Source organism: Apodemus sylvaticus, chromosome 21, assembly GCF_947179515.1.
Source record: "Apodemus sylvaticus chromosome 21, mApoSyl1.1, whole genome shotgun sequence".
NCBI classification, from domain to species: Eukaryota; Metazoa; Chordata; class Mammalia; order Rodentia; family Muridae; genus Apodemus; species Apodemus sylvaticus.
This window is the reverse complement of record NC_067492.1, coordinates 58,828,121-58,847,454: the sequence shown is the minus strand read 5'-3', so window position 1 is coordinate 58,847,454 and position 19,334 is coordinate 58,828,121. Positions and strand designations below refer to the sequence as shown.

Below are 19,334 nucleotides of genomic sequence, written 5' to 3'. Positions count from 1 at the left end.
TTATGTCACAGATGCAACCAGGCTTATTGTCCTTGCAACAGATTGATCCCTCCAGGGAAGGCCTAAGGAGATCCTATGAGATGCCTGTCTGTATGTATCACTTAACACGTTGAAGGCCAGGGTGAGAAATCTGGGCTATATTATATGTTTTGGGAAATGAGGTAAAATTCATAGCCACCTGGATATACAATCAGACCACATCTAAAATGTAAAACCTATGCCAGGTGGTTCTGGCACACACCTTTAATCCCAGTACTTGGGAGGCAGAGGCAGGCAGATGTCTGAGTTAGAGGCCAGTCAGGGCTACACAGAGAAACCCTGTCTCAAAAAACCAAAACAAATAAGTATAAGTAAATAAATAAATAAATAAATAAATAAATAAATAAATAAATAAAATGAAGAAGTAAATAAAATAGATACATAAATACATAAAATGCAAAACCTAAGTAAAATCTGCAACTTTCCCCAGAGATTTGAAAAGCCATGCTACTGAATGAGAGCACCTGCTCATGTGAGTCTTAGACGAGAATTCAAGTTTACATAGGCTACAGGGAGGAGAGTTTCCCATGACAAGTTAGGGTCCAGAAAAAGAAAGAGATGAGGCAATATACCTATCAATACTTCCAAATGTTTGTTTATACTTTTAAATATGTTATTGCCTAGAAAAGATGCTTCCGTTCAGTTGGCTCTCCTTCCAGTCTTGAATGGAACTCATTATGTAGCCCAGGCTTACTGTCACACAATATGCTCCTGTGTGTGGTTAGCAGCCTTGGATTTTCTTTTTTTCCTCCACTATGCATGCCTAGATTCCTTTGCTTTTAGAACACTGCATAGATGCCAAACAAGCCTATAAGAAAACATAATTGAAGCCCTTTGGAGGAAGAGTTGGGAGGATTTCACACCAGTCTGATCTATGAAGTATATTTCATGCTAGTTCAGGTTTAGGAAAATCAAGTAAAGTAGGATTTTAGGCGCTGGAGAGATGGCTCAGTGGTTAAGAGCACTGACTTCTCTTCTGGAGGTCATGAGTTCAAATTTCAGCAACCTTATGGTGGATCACAACCATCTGTAATGAGATTTGAGGCCCTCTTTTGATGAGTCTGAAGACAGCTACAGAGTACTCACATATAATAAATAAATCTTTAAAAATAGGATTTTAAATGTCTTCATTGAAGTTATTCTGAAGTTATTGTGTAGTGTTTCCACTACACAAACACTCTACCATTCAGCAAAAATCCCAGATTATCTATTACTTTTTATTTAATGTTATGTAATGATGAGGTGTCTTCTTGTAGCCAAGTCTTGCCTGGATTGTGATATTTTGCACCCGGTACATAAATTTAGTTTCCAGGTGTGACTGCTATATGCATTTTTCATACATTCCTGCATATTTACATACATACACACATACATATGTTACACAATGTCTAATCACCTGGACAAAAATGAAGCAACCACAAGCCTACAGCCATGGATGCTGAGTGAGCTGTGGCTTCAGGGACACAAGCCTCAAGCCATAATTTTCGGCTTGTGTGCATGAAGCCGTCTCAAGTGTAATTTGTAAGGTATACTTAAGAAATTCTAGTTCATATACTTGCAAAACCATAATCTGTGAAACATAGCTTAAGAGACTACAGACAGATTAAATTATAAAGAAGATCCTAACTGAAATTCCAGATTAAGTCTAGAAAACTGGATCAAACCAGAAGGACCAGGAGTTCCAGCCCTCCTATGGAGCTCCGAGGGACTAAACCACCAATCAAAGAGCACACATGAAGGGACCCATGGCTCCAGCTGCATATATAGCAGAGGATGGCCTTGTTGGATATCAATGGGAGGAGAGGTGCTGGATCCTGTGAAGGCTCAGTGTCCCAGTGTGGGGGGATGCCCAACCAGGGAAGCAGAAGTGAGTGGGTTGGCCAGCAGGGGGAGGGGAATGGATAGGGAACTTTCAGAGGAGAAAAGAGGAAAGGGAATAGCCTTTGAAATGTAAATAAACACCAGGCAATGGTAGCACATGCCTTCAATCTCAGCACTTGGGAGGCAGAGGCAGTGGCAGAGGCAGGCAGATTTAATGAGTTCAAGGCCAGGCTGGTCTAAGAGTGAGTTCCAGGACAGCCAGGACTACAGAGAAACCCTGTCTCGAAAAACCAAAATAAAATTTAAAAAGTAAATAAACAAAATTTCTAAAATATCTTGTAATAAAAAAGTTTAAGCCCAGATTCTTCCATGACATTCTATCTTTAAAACCTCAGCAATTCCCATGTAATCTCATTTCTCATTAAAATTGAAGTCTATACTACTTAAACATTATACACTGGAAATAAAGTTATAGCTGGATGGTGATAAGGCTAGGCCAGCTTGCAAGAAAACTCCTTATGGTGGTAAATTTCTTACCTGATATAGACACTGGCTCCAGGGTTCCTACTTCCAGCAGGACCAGGCAGTGATCCAAGCTTCAGGACACTGACATCTCTTTGCCTTCCTCTGACCCTTTTATGCACTTTTCCTCTCTCACCTCCCCATAGCCCCACCTTCCTCACACAAGCTTCTTCTTTCTCATTGGTCCATTGAATCCCAACACACTCAATACTGTTAAAGATGCTCTTCCCCCAACCCCCAAGACAGGGTTTCTCTGTGTAGCCCTGGCTGTCCTGGAATTCACTTTGTAGACCAGGCTGGCTTCGAATCAGAAATCCACCTGCCTCTGCCTCCCAAGTGCTGGGGTTAAAGGCATGTGCCACCACTGCCTGGATTTTTGTTTGTTTGTTTGTTTGTTTGTTTGTTTTGGTAAAGATTCATTTTTCCTGCTGTTGGTTGATTGAATCAGACTTTCTGATTCAGTCCTCCAAGGAGGAGCTTTTTGTGTGAAATCAAAAACACGGAATTAAAAAAGTCCAGATTCCACTGTCTGCTTGATTGACTCATGCTGTGTTCATTCATATCTTCACTTGTTTATAAATGGATATAATTAGTGTGTGTGGTTTTAATGTCTGTGTTTTTGCATTTGTTTCAGTGTGTTTATGACTGTGAGCATGTACTTGAGTGTGTAGGGAGTTCTAGGTTAGCCAAAAATTAAATACTGAGGTTTTCTCTCAAAACAACAAGACCACAACAATTAAAAGCCAAATACAAAACAAAGAAAGAAATAAACAAAACCCATATGCTCATGTTGATGATGTGAAAGTGTTGCAATTAGTTGCATGAACCTGCTAGCCTTGCTATGGAGAAGAAGTTTAATTGGGATAATGCTTGGTCAAGGAGTTTAGAAACATCATGATCAAGATGGGCACTTAGTTATAAGTGTGGAAACCAAGATCAAAGCATTATGAGATGGAAGTCAAAGAAACAATAAGACTCTAACAACAGAGCTGTGCAATCCCTGCACATGGTACACACCATTGAACTCCAGCAGTAAAGGCAGGAACATGTCTATGAGTTTCAGGGCAGCCTGATCCAGACAATGAGAACAAATTTTTTTAACCATGCATAGAGGTTCACCCCTTTAATCATAGCACTCAGAAGGCAAAGGGAGGTAGATCTCTTTGAGTTCCTAGCCAGGCTAATCTAGAGAGAGAATTCAAGGACCCCCCCAGAGCTGTACAATGTGATACTATTTTAGGTATGACAGGGACCTGGGGGCTGGGAGGCAAAGCTTTAATAAGCACCCATGCAGTCTCAGTATTTGGTACCTACCTTTGATTGTAGTAGTCCAAAAGCAAAGAGAAAAGGATCTCTGTGTCTTTCAGGCCACCTGGATCCACACAGTGAGAACTTGTCCAACATCAAATTCCAAACACAAAACAGTGGTACCTTTCTTGAAGAAAACAGTAGAAACCTCAGTTCATCAAATGGACTTTTAGAACCTATTTAATCAGTGACCCTAGACAGGCTCAAGAGTTAAAAGTACTAGTTCCAAACCTGAAGAACACAGTTATATTTCTGGATCCCAGGAAGATAACACACATCTGAAAGGGTTTCTTCCACCTCCACAGGTGCACCATGACAAATGGCCCAATCACTAGTAATTAGAAATCAAAACTTGCAGGACTTTGGTACCTGCCTTTAATCCTAGAACTTATGAGGCAGAGGCAGGCAAATCTGTATGAAATATGGATCCCCTGGAACTGTAAATGTAGTTGGTTGATGTCACCATGTGATTTTTAGGAACAAAACTTGGTTTATTGCCAGAACAATATCTGCAACCCTTTAATGGATTATTTGTTTGTTGGTTAGTTTTTCTGTTTTGAAGCAGTGTCTCTATTAGCCCAGCTCACCTAGCTCGTATATGTAGCTGAGATGAACTTGAGGAAGAGATCCTACTTCTTGCCTCTTTTGCCTGAAAGCTGGAAACTTAGTTATTGTAGTGGCTATTACTGATTATCAACTTGACTACATCTGGAATGAACTACAATCAGTGAGAACTAAAGCAAATAAGTAAAAAAAAAATAAACTTAAATTTAAAAATAAAACCTGGAATAAGACCTGCCACAGGAAGGCAGGTGTGATGGTGCAGGACTTTAACCACAGCATTAGGGAAGCAGAGGCAGGTGGCTCAGTGTGAGATCCAGGCCAACCTGGAACATTTCAAAAGGATCCTTCTCTGGAGAGACTTCATTTTATATTTTGAATTAAAACTTAAATGTGTATGGTAGCACAAGCCTTTAATCCCAGCACATTTAGGACAGAGTTGATTAGATCTCTGAATTTGAGGTCAGCCTGATCTACATACATAGCAAGCTCTACGAAGCCAAGTCTATATAGAGACCCTGTCTCAAAACACTACAACAAAAATTGAAATAAAAATTTAGTGTTATAATAATCTGCATTCTCAATTTCCATGTAAATGGTGATGTCTTAATGTATATAAATAAAAGTATATAGATTTGGTGGAAAATGTTGCTGATTTTATTACATAAACATTGGGAAATACTCTAGATACTTGATATTTATTTATACAAAGATGTTAGAAAGGAAAGATTAGGTCAGATGTGATGGCACAGACATCATTCTGAGCACTCAGGAGGCAGAGGCAGGCAGGCAGATATCTGTGAGTTCAAGTCTAAGACAGTCAGAGCTGTTACAGAGAGAAATCCTGTCTCAAAAACCAAACAAACAAAACAGAAAAAGAAAATCAAAGGGGAAGTTAATTTTAATTTTATTTACAATGCACATATGGCTGTGAAAAAGAAAGATCTCTGATCTTAAAAGTACAAAACAAAACAACCTAAATTGTGGGAAACGAATTCGAAACTGCCTTTACTGGACAGGTATGGTGTCAAGTAAATTTAACCCCCATCACTCCATAAGAAGAAGCAGGCAGATCTAAATGTGTTTGAGGATAGCATGCTCTACAGAGGAGTTCCATACCAGCCATGGCTATATAGTGATAACCTATCTCACAAAGCAAAAAGAAATAGAAGCGTGTATTTACAATCAAAACCAATGTCTTCATTCATTTCATCTGAAGAGACAGACATAAAGATCTCTGGGGCTATCTTCTGTCTAATGTCTGATTCTGATGGGAAGTCCCTGTAGGAACTTTTACTTAACAGTTCTGAGTGCTGCTGACAAGAGTTTGAACATGGCAGAGCTGGATAATGACTGCACTTAACCAACTCCTCAGAATCAGGAAGCAATTATATTTTTTCCTCTCAAAGTTCTACCTCTTAACTGAAAACTGCCATCTGGGTGTTTGTGTCCTACACAGATCCTCTGTAGTTTTTGGTTTTGTATTGTTTGTTTTTCAGTGTCAATATTGACAAGTGTTTCCTGTGTGAAGGCCAAAGGAAAAAAAAAAGCAAGTGTAAAAACCCCAATAAACTAAACAACAAACATGATTACTAAAGCCAGTAACAGAAACCTTGCTTGAGATTACCCCAAAAGAACCTATTTGATCACTTTCCAACAATGAGTCTTGTTTGTTTCTATATTTAGTTATTGTTCTGTGCAGTATTAAATCTTGTTAATTTTGCATAACTGAGTCATATACATATCAGAATAGTGGGTGTTGCTATGAAAGACCTGACCATCTTCTTTTGGGGAGGTTTTTGGAAGGACTTTGGGACTTTGGGCTAGAAAATCCAGTTTAAAGATTGGTGAGCTCTTCTGTGGGACCTTGGAAGCTAAGAATATTGAAAGCAATACAGATGATGGAGGCTTGGCTTCTAAGGTTTCAGAGGGAAGTTTGACAATTTTTTAATAATTCTGTGATTTATTTTGAATTAACAATCTGTAGTTCTGTTTAGCTAGATCTAAACAATCACTTGTTAGCAAGAGCTCAGAACAAACCAAGCTTAATGCTTGGGTGTCACAGAGAAGAAGACCTCTGAATTCTAGGCTAATGTGCTCTACATAAAGAGTGAGTTCCAGAGAAGCTTGGATTACAAAGAGAGCCCCTGTGTTGAAATTTGAAATAACATGTATGGTTGAGAAGAGGGAAGACAGTCCAACAGAAGTCAATTGACCCTTTGCTTTATTGGGTCAATTGATGCTTGTCAGCTGGAGCTAAGAAATTAGCAGTGATTAAGAAGAGACAAACATCACTGAAGTGAAATCTACTGGGAAGTGTTTCCTCAGAGTTAGCATACAGAGGTATGTTCTGAAATTCAACATGTGGTACTGGTTTTGAAGGGGTGAACAGGTGAGGAAGAAGAGCTCAGGTTTAGCACTGTGTAGCAGGGCTAGAGTCCCTGAAGAGACTCCAGTAAAGGATATTGGTGAAAGTGCAGCCCTGCTGCAGCAAGAGACCACAACACTTTGGAAATGGTTGTTCAGTGGAACCGCCACCAAAAACAGCAGCAGCAGTGGAGTGGAGCCACAGCCCAAGCCTAGAAGAAAAACTCTGTGTGCTGCAGAGGACAGAACCAGAGAATTGACCCAAGCTCTTTAGAGAAGCCCAGAAGATTTTGAGTGGACCCCAGATGGTGTGTATTGATTTATTTACACAGTTGGATGTTGCTTTTGCTTTGTTCAGATTCATCCCCTGGTTCTTCCCTTTTGAAGTAAGAGTAATTTTTTATTTTATAGGAGCCTACAGTTGAGACTTTGGATTTTTTCCATTAATTTGTTTATTCACTTACATTCTGATTGCAGTCCACCCACTTCCAGTCCCCTGAACACACACAGCATTTCCCCCACTTGCCCCGCCCCTTCACCTCTGAAAAGGAGGAGGTCCCATGAGGTTGTAACCCACCTTGGTACAACAAATCACTGCAGAACTGGGCACATCATCTCCCACTGAAATCAGTCAAGACAGCTCAGTTATGTGAACAGGATCCACAAGCAGGCAACAGAGCCTTGGTAAGTGCACCCCCTCTAGTTTTGGGCATTTGTAACATGTAGGGCATTTTCATTCTTTTTTTTTAAAGAATTGTTTATTTTATGTGTATGTGTACATTGTAGCTGTCTTCATGCACACCAGAAGAGGACATCCGATCCCATTACAGATGGTTGTGAGCCCCCATGCGGTTTCTGGGATTGAACTCAGGACCACTGGCAGAATAGTCAGAGCTCTTAACCTCAGAGCCATCTTTCCACTCCTGTAGGGAATTTTCCTAATTAGTGATTGGTGGGGGAGTGTTTAGCACATTGTGGGAGCTGGTGGTCTTGTATTCTACAAGAAAGTGGGCTGATCGATCCATGGAGAACAATACAGTAGGTAGCAAGTAGGACTTGTATTGGCTCCTCCCTACAGAGTCTTGACCTGACTTTCATTGATGATGAACAGGCATGTGGAGGGGTTAAAAGAAACCAGCCCTTTCCTCCCCAAGGGTCATGGTGTTTCATCACAGCAATAGTTCCAGTTCTACATTAATTAGACATAGTTGAACATGCCTGATATCCCAGAATCCAAGGGTTTGGTGTCTAAGAATCAGAGGTTCAATGTCAGCGTTGGCTATATAGCAAGTCCAGGCCTCTGCACTATACAAATCCGGTTTCCAAGAAAATTACCAAACTGTGTGTAGGAGGAAGATGGGCCATCGTTCTATGTGATAACATGGTTTCAGAGTAGACCATCCCAGCATGCTGAATAGAGAGATGAAATTATGACTGTCATCTGAGTCAGGCTTGGACCCACATAACTTTAATACCAGTATCTGCTAAGGAGAATCAGGAGGATCGCTTGAGTTTGAGGTCACTCAAGAACCACAATAGTACGACCCTATTTTTTAAAAAAATGATCTGTGCCAGCATGGTGGATCAAAATTATAACAGGAAGCAGAAATGTGATGGTCAGTTCTGTACCACTGAAAAAACTACATACTGAAATTATTTCTCTACTAACCAACTAACAAAGAAGAGCTGAGACACAATGCTAATGTTTATCTTGACATCCTGACCATGAGAAGTAGAGCAGTTCATTATGTGAGCAGCTAATGTCATGAAAGACCAGGAAACACATTAAGAGGCATTGCAGTACTGGATTGCATTTCTCCATTCCTCTCTTCACTCCTGCACTGTAGCACATGGAAATCTCATTCAGCCCCTACTGTTAATCTTGGAAAGGCTCTCACAAATCCCTTCAAGGTCCTAGTTCAGAGCTTGGGAGAGAGACAGGCAGGTACCCGAGTTCAATGCTGGACTAGTCTACAGAGTGGGATCCAGGAGAGGCAGGGCCACACAGAGAAACATTGTCTTGAAAAACAAAAACAAACCCCAAAACAAATAGACACAGACAGACAGAGATATGATAGATAGATAGATAGATAGATAGATAGATAGATAGATAGATAGATAGATAGTCAGAAAAAAACCTAAAGTGCCTGAGAGAGGGCTCAGTGGTAAGTGTTTGTGACCTGCAGTCAGTGTCTGACCACCAGGTGATTTTCAGGTTCTTTCCCTCTTATTCAACAATGAAATAAAATTCCACACAGATTGCCAGGTAGTGAGGAGCCTTTGTTCAACGGGAAGGGCATCAGCACTGCCAGCAGCCACATAAGGCACTAATGGTCCAGATGACTGAATGAGGCTTGCTTCTATGGGGCTCGGGAAACAGACGAGTTTTCTCACTAGGGGTGTAGTTTGTGTGGATCTCTGTTATGATTGACAGGGGTTCATTGTGCATGTATCACTTTACTTCTTTACCCGGTCTTTTCCCATAGTGCATCTGATATGCATGTCCATACATACATAATCATGAGATGGTAAATAGAAAAATCCCCTGAAAGTACACTTGAGCATAGTCTTAGCTTACTGTCAGTGTTCTTCTCTGTTTCCAGTTGCCTCAGGCAAGGTTTTTGGCCTTTCAGACCTTCCCTGCTGTGATGGACAGAGAACCCTTTAAAACTACAAAGAAAATAACTTTTCCCTCAAATATCACTAATAGAAATGTCTGGTGTGGAAGCATCTAACAGCCCTGTCCCAACACTGGGAGCAGAGGCAGGAACGAATGAAGTTCAGTGCTAGCCTTGCCTAATGATCCCTGCCTCAGACAGCAACAGAAAAGGCAAGCTGGCTCAGTGAGTGAGAATGCTTACAACAAAAATGACAAAGGAGCTTAACCGCAGAACCCATGTTGCAGGAAAAACCCATTTATATAGCTGTCCTCTGACCTCCACCCTTGTGCCATGACATGCAAATGTTTACATTGCCTCCCCCCCCTCCGCCACACACACACACACACACACACACACACACACACATACATGCACATGCACAAATTGGTGTACTGGTCCTACAAAATTGGAGAGACATAGACATACTTTTCATGAAATAAGGGGGACTACATATTATGGACAGCTTTGGGAAAAACCTGTTGTTACTACACTAATTGATATGGAGTAATCAGAGAAAAACTTACCGTGGTTGGAGAAAAAGTCAAAGGAAGAAGATACAAAGACATGAAAAGAAATTTATGCCAGTGTCTCTTCTCTTGAGCTCCCTGGCTAGCTACTCTGATGTCAGCACTGACTGACCCTTTAATTCCATCTGAATAAATCTAACTGAATTAATCATAGGGCCCACTCTTGAACACTACATGAGAAAATGCCTTACAGCTGGATCTCAAGGAGGCATTGTGAAAACTCCACCTGGTGTCATGGTGACACACAAAACCAACCATTACACCTGGGATTTTGTCTTTTGTTGGTTCTTGTGAACTCATGCAGGGTTCTTGTTTACCAAAATATGACAGTCCAGTATGATAGTTTTGAACTTCAAAGAAACAGAGAAACGTGTACTGCTACACTGGAAACACTAAGATGACTACAAACTGTGAAAACACTGATATCAAACTAAAAACTGAAAGACAGTAAACAGTTATCAAAACATGTGAATACATTTTATACAGCGTTGTCAAACAGTTATGCTTGCTGTTCCCATTAGAAGTGGAGGTTCCAGGCATCCACATTTGCTCATTTGAATCAGAGATGAGAGGAAAGTCACATATAATCAACTGTTTGCAGGTAAATATGATTACAAGTTTTTAAAGTGTACTACACCTCATACTTTTCTCTTTGTTGTAGCTCCTACAGTTGGCCTATGGACCTTTCCATTCTATCTTCCGTGATAAGGAACAATTTCCCTATCTCTATCAGATGGACCCAAAGGACACATTTCTAGCATTGGCAATGCTCTCCTTCATACTTCAACTGGAACTAGGTTGGCCTTGTCATCTCAGATGATGATCAAAGCAAACAATTTTTTTTTTCTAAGTTGAAAAAAAAAGTGAAAATAATGAAATTTGCTTTGCCTTTGTAAACATGATATCAGCCCAAGAGAAGTCATTCCATCAAAAAACTGAAACACAGTACAAACAAATTGTGATGTCAACCACAAATGCTATTATCCTTTATGGGGAAACATACAGTATTTTTGAATTGAGCTTCAGATTGTGGGAGTCTCCAGTTATACAGAGAATAAAGGTTAGCACAAAACAATGGAATTTCCCTACCAGTAAGAGAGACTTACCCCATGGAACATTCTATGGGACTCTTACTTTTCTACACCACTATGGTGAGATTTCTGGCTTAAAAATTTTCGTACAAACAAGGTATCATCTCAGAAGTACAGGTGTATATGTACTAATGCCAGAGTAGAAGTACTTTAACTATGAAGCCTCAGCATCTAAATGTGAAATGCTGAAGAACTATTCATCCGATACCTCATTGGACTGGCTAATGGAAAAGACATTTGACATGTCCTTTAGTGATGTTAGTCATAGCATATACAATTCTGTGTATGCTGTAGCCCATGCGCTCCATTAGGTGAATCTGCAACAGGTTGATAATCAGGCAGGAGCCAATGAGAAAGGAGCCAGTTCTCACTGTTCTAAGGTAGAGTTTCTTCTATTGGATGATATTTGTGTCTTAAATTTCATAGCTGTTTAGGAGAGAGAGAGAGAGAGAGAGAGAGAGAGAGAGAGAGAGAGAGAGAGAGAGAGAGAGAGAGAGAGAGAGAGAGTTGCCTATTTGTGTTTGCTTCTACAGTTTTGTCTCTGTTTGGCAGTCTTCACTGAGAGAACTGAAATTCTTGGAATATTATGGTAATTGCATTTATCCAATTGCTTGTATTTAGATTTCCCTCATCCTTTAAATGCCTTTTCTATGAAATCAGAACACAATTTATGACTTGAAGTAATTCTGTATACATTATAGTGCAATGCTTATCTTTAGATAAACTCCTTCCCAAGAAAGACCCACTTCATTAATCCTCATGGGGACAAAGTTATTATGAAACAGAGAATAGTACTGAAGGAAGACTATGACATTATTCACTTTGGGAATTTTTCTCAACGCCTTGGGGTTAAGATGAAGATAGGAACATTCAAGCCATATTTTCCACATGGTCGACACCTTCATTTATATGGAGACATGATTGAGTTGGCTACAGGAAGTAGAAAGGTGGGTGTATATGAATTTACTGATTTAAATACACAGTAATAAACACTAGCAAGTGAATACACTGCATCATTTCAAAATGAAAAATTTCATCAAATCAGGAACCAATTTCTAGGCTCCTGAATTGTGTTTCTTTTTTACTTTTTTGACATATTTTTACTAATTCTTTGAAGATTTCATCCATGGATAAAATAAAACTTTTTCATATCAGAACTATTTTCTGAAATTTAATGAATACAAATCAATTTTTCACCACTGATTGATATTCTTTCCTTTGAATTAAACAAAATTCTTATCAGATCATTGTTGTTATTACACAGTCATCTCCTCCCTTAGATTGAACCTTTTTAAGAGATGTTGATAAGTGTGACACTAATGTTACAGTTATGAAACACAAAATTCATAGCTACTATCCCTTGGCACAATACTCAAAAATATGTTCCCATATAGTAAAAGGACACATACCAAGTTCACTAATGAACAAAATTACAGAAATTAATATTCATAACTTTTAAATTATTCATAACTTTTAAATTTTATTCATAACTTTTTAATTAATTTGAAGAACCCCTTCACACTTTTAAGCAAGATGAACAAAAGGACAAAGGAACATATTTAAAGCTCTGGAGGAAGAGACAAAAAAATGGCTATTAAAACACAACAAATACATCAATAACAGCAACCAAACAAAAGTAACAAATAATTTTGTTTTAATTGAACATTTTAATTCATATACTCTAAATTAAATCCAAGAAAACAAGGCTCACTTATTTTTAAGAAATTCATTGGTGGCCTGCACAGGGTAGGGAGACTCATGCACATACAGGAGGAGAACTTTTCTTTATAAAAACTGGTGGCAAACAAATTAATGTGTAATAAGGCAGAAAAGGGTAATTAAGGAACAATACCTTTAATGGATATGTATAGAATAATTCTTGAGAAAAAAGCTAACCAAAGAACACAACACACAACAGAAAGATCTTTCTCTGAGAACAGGGAAAATATTTTTTGCAATTGTGATTTCTTTATTTATTGAAAATAGCTTGTACTTCTTACATAATATATCATAAATACAGTTTTACTTCCTTCTATTGTGATGTGACCAATTCTCAAATTTTCTTGTAAATATATCAGCGTTAAAACTCCTACTTCCTTCCCAACTGCTTCTCCCATCATAGCCACTTTCTGTCTCTTATTGAAAAATAACAGGATTCTATGGGAGAATAAAATAAATCAAGATTAAACAAAACCTAAGACATTATAGTAGGAAAAAATTTCCTAACACATTATGGTATCTAGACATATGAAATGGAACTAGGTGAAAGAATCAGAAAATCCTACTTCATGTTTTGCATGAATAGTAGTGATTGAAACATGAGATGGTGATAAAAAATTGAGTGACAGTTATTCCCATTCCAGTACTAAAAATACTTCATTTTTGAACTATCATTAAAACTCTAATTTCTATAATCTGGAAATATTAATGCCAGTTTTTTATGCCACATGAGTATGTGAGTAAGTATAGTATGAAACACCTATAATCTATTTCTGGTGAATTGCAAAACAAAATCTTTGGACAAAATGATATTCTATGTTAATTGTAATTCTACATAAAAAACTGAAATAGACTGCCCTTATAAATAGTAGCCCAAACCAAAATATCTGGTAGCCAAATACTGTTGGTATGTTCTTCTATAACTGATTCATCACTCACAAATGTAAAAGACAGTGGTTTTTTTTTTTTTTTTGCCCTACTGGGAAATTAATCTTATGTAAACTGAATCTCCTCAGGCATTGGGAATTTAACTGTGAAAATAAAATCACATTGACATTTGTGCCCAAATATGACCAAATCATTGATTCTACTTGACAATACATTCTATTGTAGACAGGTTTCTGGGATGAGGTTAATTGACACTCTTGCTTTCAAATATATCAGAATTAGTGCTCCTCCACAACTACTGATACTACTGTATTACTCTTTCTTTTCCCTACTTTGGATTTTGTCAACTCTACTTTCAGTCAGAAAATTATTATAATTTGGAGTTGTGCTAATTATAACATATACAAGGAAGCACTACTTTACCATAAGTGTGAGGTATGTGACACACTGTATAGACATATAAAGAATCATTTATCAAAGTACACTTTAATATTTTATATGAAGTTACTGTAAGTAAATAGCAAGATTATATGTTCAGAGATTTATTATTTTTGACTTTGTGCCTTGAATGGGGCCTAGTGTGTAGTAGGGCTTTTATAGAAAACTTTGCAATCATATTCCTAACATTCAATTGGTATAATTTTTGAAGGAGGCTAGAGATATTTAAAAAGAACCTAGTATTTATTATCAGTGTTCATGTTCAAGTTTTATATCCTACCTCTTTTATTTTTTCTCTTCATTTAAAACATCAGTGCATAATCTACTCGAGGTAATGTAGAGATAGAGATTTATCTGTTGACATTCATTCTTTCTCCAGGCATTCAGAGCTCTTATTCTGAGATTTCACTGCATGAAGCATTCCCACGGTTTTTATGAGGCCATGTTAATCAGTACTTGATGTTTGTGTTTTCCTTCCCTATAAAACTTTTCCTCTTCCAGGTCATATCTTATTAGAGGTGTGCTCTTAAAATGTGACATTGAGCTTCATTACAAACATCTATCTTAATTGTGAGGAAATGAACACATTAAGATTCATGTTTAAATAAGATAGTTGTAAAAAAAACAATATTTTTTATCTGTATTCATGATGGAAAATTATTACAGTAACAATTTTGAATAAGCATGATAGTGCTAACCTGCCACTTTGTCAAAGTTGTTTTATCAGTTTTAGGTGTTCTCTGGTAGATTTTTGGGGTCAGTGAAGTATACAATCATACTACCTACAAATAATGATATTTTAATTTCTTCCTTTCCAATTATTATCCCTTTGACCTCTTTTGTTGTCTAATTGCTCTGGCAAAGACTTTGAATACTATATTCAACAAAGTGGATTGGAGATGAATGGGCAGCCTTATCTAGTCCCTGATTTCAATGAGATTGCTTTGAGTTTCTCTCTGTTTAGTTTGATGTTGGCCACTGATTTGCTGTATATTACTTTTAGGGTGTTGGATTTTGCCAAATGCTTATTCAGAATCTAATGAGATGATCATGTGCTTTTTTTCCTTTGAGTTTTGTTTTTTAAACTGGATTATGTTGATGAATTTCCTTATATTGAACCATCTCTAAATCCCTGGGATAAAGCCTACTTGATGATGATTTATGATTATTTTGTTGTATTCTTTGATTTTGTTTGCAAGAATTTTGCTGATTATTTTTGCATTTATATTCGTAAGGAAATTTGGTTTGAAATGTGCCTTCTTTGTAGAGTCTTTGTGTGGTTTAGGTATCAGCGTAATGGCAGATTCATAAAATGAATTGGTTAGTGTTCCTTCTGATTGTATTTTGTAGAATAGTGTGTAGTGTACTGGTATTAAGTCTTCTTTGATGGTCTGATAGAACTCTGGGCTAAACCCATCTGTTCCTAGGCTTTTCGTGGTGGGAAGACTATTGATGACTGCTTCTATTAAAATCTTAATGTGCTAATATAAAACATAAAAGAAATAGCTAAAAGTCACTGTAAGTATGTGTCTAATTTTTTTTTCTCAGATGCCATCCTCTGTGTGCAGTACAGACTGTGGTGCTGGATTCAGAAGATTCTGGAAGGAGGGATTGGCAGCCTGCTGTTTTATTTGCAGCCCTTGCCTTGAAAATGAAATTTCTAATGACACAAGTGAGTGTTTTCTGTGCTGATAAATGTTGCAAATCTATTATTCTCTTATATCACACTAGAATGATGAAGTCAATTGAAAGGCAAATACATATATAAAATATATCACATTTGCAGTTTATTAGTTGTAGATTTAAAATCATTAACAATATTCTGCCAAAATCAAACAAATAATAAAATATACCTTGTGCCTTAAACTAGATAGTGACTCGTTGCAAATTCATGGCAGATTACATTTTCACGAAGAAATACTTTAGAAAATGAAATTATGATTTGAGGAAATCTCCCTAAGTTTTTTGTAATAATTAATCTATTGTAAAACTAAATGCATATTATATTTTTGTCACAATTTTTGACATAATTAAATTCTTAAATTTTATGAATATTACTGCCATACAAATAATGTGTACAACATATAAACATTATAGACCATAAAGAACCAAATATAATATCAAATCTACTAGATTTGGTCATGAGACTGCAAGGTACAAAATCCACATTCTCTGTTACATTAATATGGAAGATAAAAGTATTTCAAAATTTATGAGAAACTGAAAATATGTAGTATTCAGAAAGCCATGTCCAAAGCCATATGTCATATGAATGCAGAAAGTAAAGATTTGACCCATGATGTAGAATATAAGATGAGAATTATATTTAGTATATTAAAGACACCAACCACTATTACAATAATTATTTAGGGTTCATAAAATACAAAATGGTTATGGTTAGCTTGTCAGCTATTTTGCCTTTCATTCTATATAGTATAGTAAAATTCTTGAAAGATATAGCATGCTTCTGAGATGGTTAAAAAATTAAATCATTTGTGACTAAGGCTTACAATCTGATTTATTCCAAGGTGCATGTAGCAGAACAAAGCAACATACCATACACAGAAAGTGTATTTTGAAGCCTTGCATTTCAACATACAGTATGTCCCTAAATAATTTCTCAACCTTACTGAAACACTTTTCAATGTAAAAAATAAATAAGAATTAACCAATATTTGTATCAACAAAGCCCACAGAGATTCCATAAAATATTTTAATATGTTAACTGTGAAAATGTCAGGGATGGGTTACACATGTACACATGTGCTCAAATAATCCCACTGTAGTTGCACTTACATGCACTTTTGAGATACCTGACACAGGTGCAGAGATCTGAACTCAGGATCTCTGGTAGAGCAAAATTATCTATGAAAACCTAATCCAATATTAAGGCTTTGAGGAAACTTATCAAACAATAGCTCTCCATAAATACATTGGTCTAGAATAGAATATTGAAAATAAGGGAATATATTCAGAATTCTCTGAAATGGCATGAAAATGAAGTGCACAACACAGTTCATATTGTAATGATGGGAATTACAACTTAGGAATGAGGTACTATTGCTTAAGACAAATCATCTAGGTTGCCCCTCTTTCTCCGGGACTCCTCTGATATATTTCTCATTCTGACTGTCAATACTGAGTTCATCCTTGAGTACATTCACAGACACTTAGTACCATAGAAATGGAGATGAGGAAGGAGTAAAAGTCTTCAACATCGCAAATGAAGAAAGAATCAAGGTGAAGCATTTCTTAGTACAAAGTATCTACAGAGATTTTTGCTTCTTTCAGTGGTAATATTAGTGCATCTCATGATAAATAATCAGAACATGCGTTTACTTATTGACAGATGAGGATACATCCAATGACTTATTTCTTTAGTGTTTTCTGATTTTCAAAGAATAATATTACCTAATATTTTCCAACTTCTTCTTATGACTTCTGACAGGAATCACTTAAATTCAATAATGCAATTGCTACATTTACATGAATATATACATATTAATATATAAACATACACTGAGCATACCTGTTCAGTTTAATGTTCTTTCTATGTCAATGAGTTTGAACTAGTGAATCCTCAAGTACGCATTACTGGTCTTGTCCCAATAGAAGTCAGAATCTCAATGTGTCATAGATAATGAATTCTAAATACAGTCAATGATCTCTGCAAACAGTAAGTGTAGAGCTTTGTATTTATAAAATATACCCAACCACATGATAGCTTAAAACATATCTTCTCTGAACTGAATGATTGATTTTAAAATGAAAACAAGAAATGGATTAGGAAATCTTTACTTTCTTATTAGATTATAAATTATATAATTAACAAAGTTAACATGATAAAGAAAAATTGGCTATATTTTCATTCAAATCTTTATGAACAATATAAATTGAAAGCAATGTTGCATAGCAATCTCTTTCAAATTATATTCTTAGCATCAAAGGCAGCATTGCAAGGATTCTTTCAACATCCTTATTTGAAAAACATTGTCAATAAAATTTCTACAGAATAACTAACTAAAATTTTATTTGAATATCAGGTATGGACCAGTGTGTGAATTGTCCAGAATACCAGTATGCCAACACAGAACAGAGCAAATGCATTCAGAAAGGTGTGAAATTTCTAAGCTATGAAGACCCATTGGGAATGGCTCTGGCCTTAATAGCCTTCTGTTTCTCTGCATTCCCAGCTGTGGTTCTTTGGGTCTTTGACAAGCACCATGGCACTCCTATTGTAAGAGCTAATAACAGAATCCTCAGCTACCTATTACTTGTGTCACTTATGTTCTGTTTTCTGTTTTTCTTTATCTTCATCGGCCATCCTAACAAAGCAACTTGTATCTTACAGCAAACCACATTTGGAATAGTATTCACAGTGGCTGTTCCCACAATTCTGGCTAAAACAATCACAGTAGCCCTGGTTTTCAAAGTCACAGACCCAGGAAGAAAGTTAAGGAACTTCCTGGTATCAGGTGCATCCAACTACATTATCCCCATATGTTCCCTGGTCCAATGTATTCTGTGTGCAGTATGGCTAGCAATTTCTCCTCCCTTTGTTGATATTGATGAACATTCTGAGCATGGCCACATCATCATTGCTTGCAACAAGGGCTCAGCTACTGCATTCTACTGTGTCATGGGATACTTGGCCTGCCTGGCCCTTGGAAGCTTCATTCTTGCTTTCTTTGCAAGGAATCTGCCTGACACATTCAATGAAGCCAAGTACTTGACCTTCAACATGCTGGTGTTCTGCAGTGTCTGGGTCACCTTCCTCCCTGTCTACCATAGCACAAAGGGCAAGGTCATGGTTACTGGGGAGATCTTCTCCATCTTAGCATCCAGTGCAGGGATGCTGGGATGCATCTTTGTACCCAAGATCTATATCATTTTAATAAGTCCAGACAGAAATTCTATCCAAAATGTAAGGGAGAAATCATAGTTTTGAATAAATAATTCAGGAATTCTGTCAAATGTTGACACATATCTATCAATTATTGGATTACAGTGCATATACCTCGTTTTGAAATCACTCTCACTGGCTCCTCTAGTGATGACTAGAAGTATCATATCTGCCAATCTTGTGAACTTTCTCCATAAAATCTTAACTCATTCACTTGCTTTTTTACTCTGGAAGAAATAAAGTTCCCAAATCCTTTTTAAAAATGTATTCATCATTTTGCTTTTGTGGACATTTCTCCCCTGGTAACTTATAATAAAATTTGCTAAGACTATTGAATCTATGACTTGTACAGAAAGTGAGTTCCAGAACAGTCATGGCTACAAATAGAAACCACGTATCATGTTAAACAAATTAACTAAACAATTTACAAAAACGAAATCAGAACATATTTTCTTATTTCCTGTGGAGCACATATGTGGCAGAGTATTGC

At 37.0% G+C, this 19,334-nt stretch overlaps 1 pseudogene; it reads left to right on the top strand.

The window, feature by feature from the left end:
* The first annotated feature begins 7,641 nt into the window (after positions 1-7,641).
* Positions 7,642-18,883, top strand: LOC127671607 (vomeronasal type-2 receptor 116-like; annotated as a pseudogene).
* Positions 18,884-19,334: the final 451 nt, after the last annotated feature.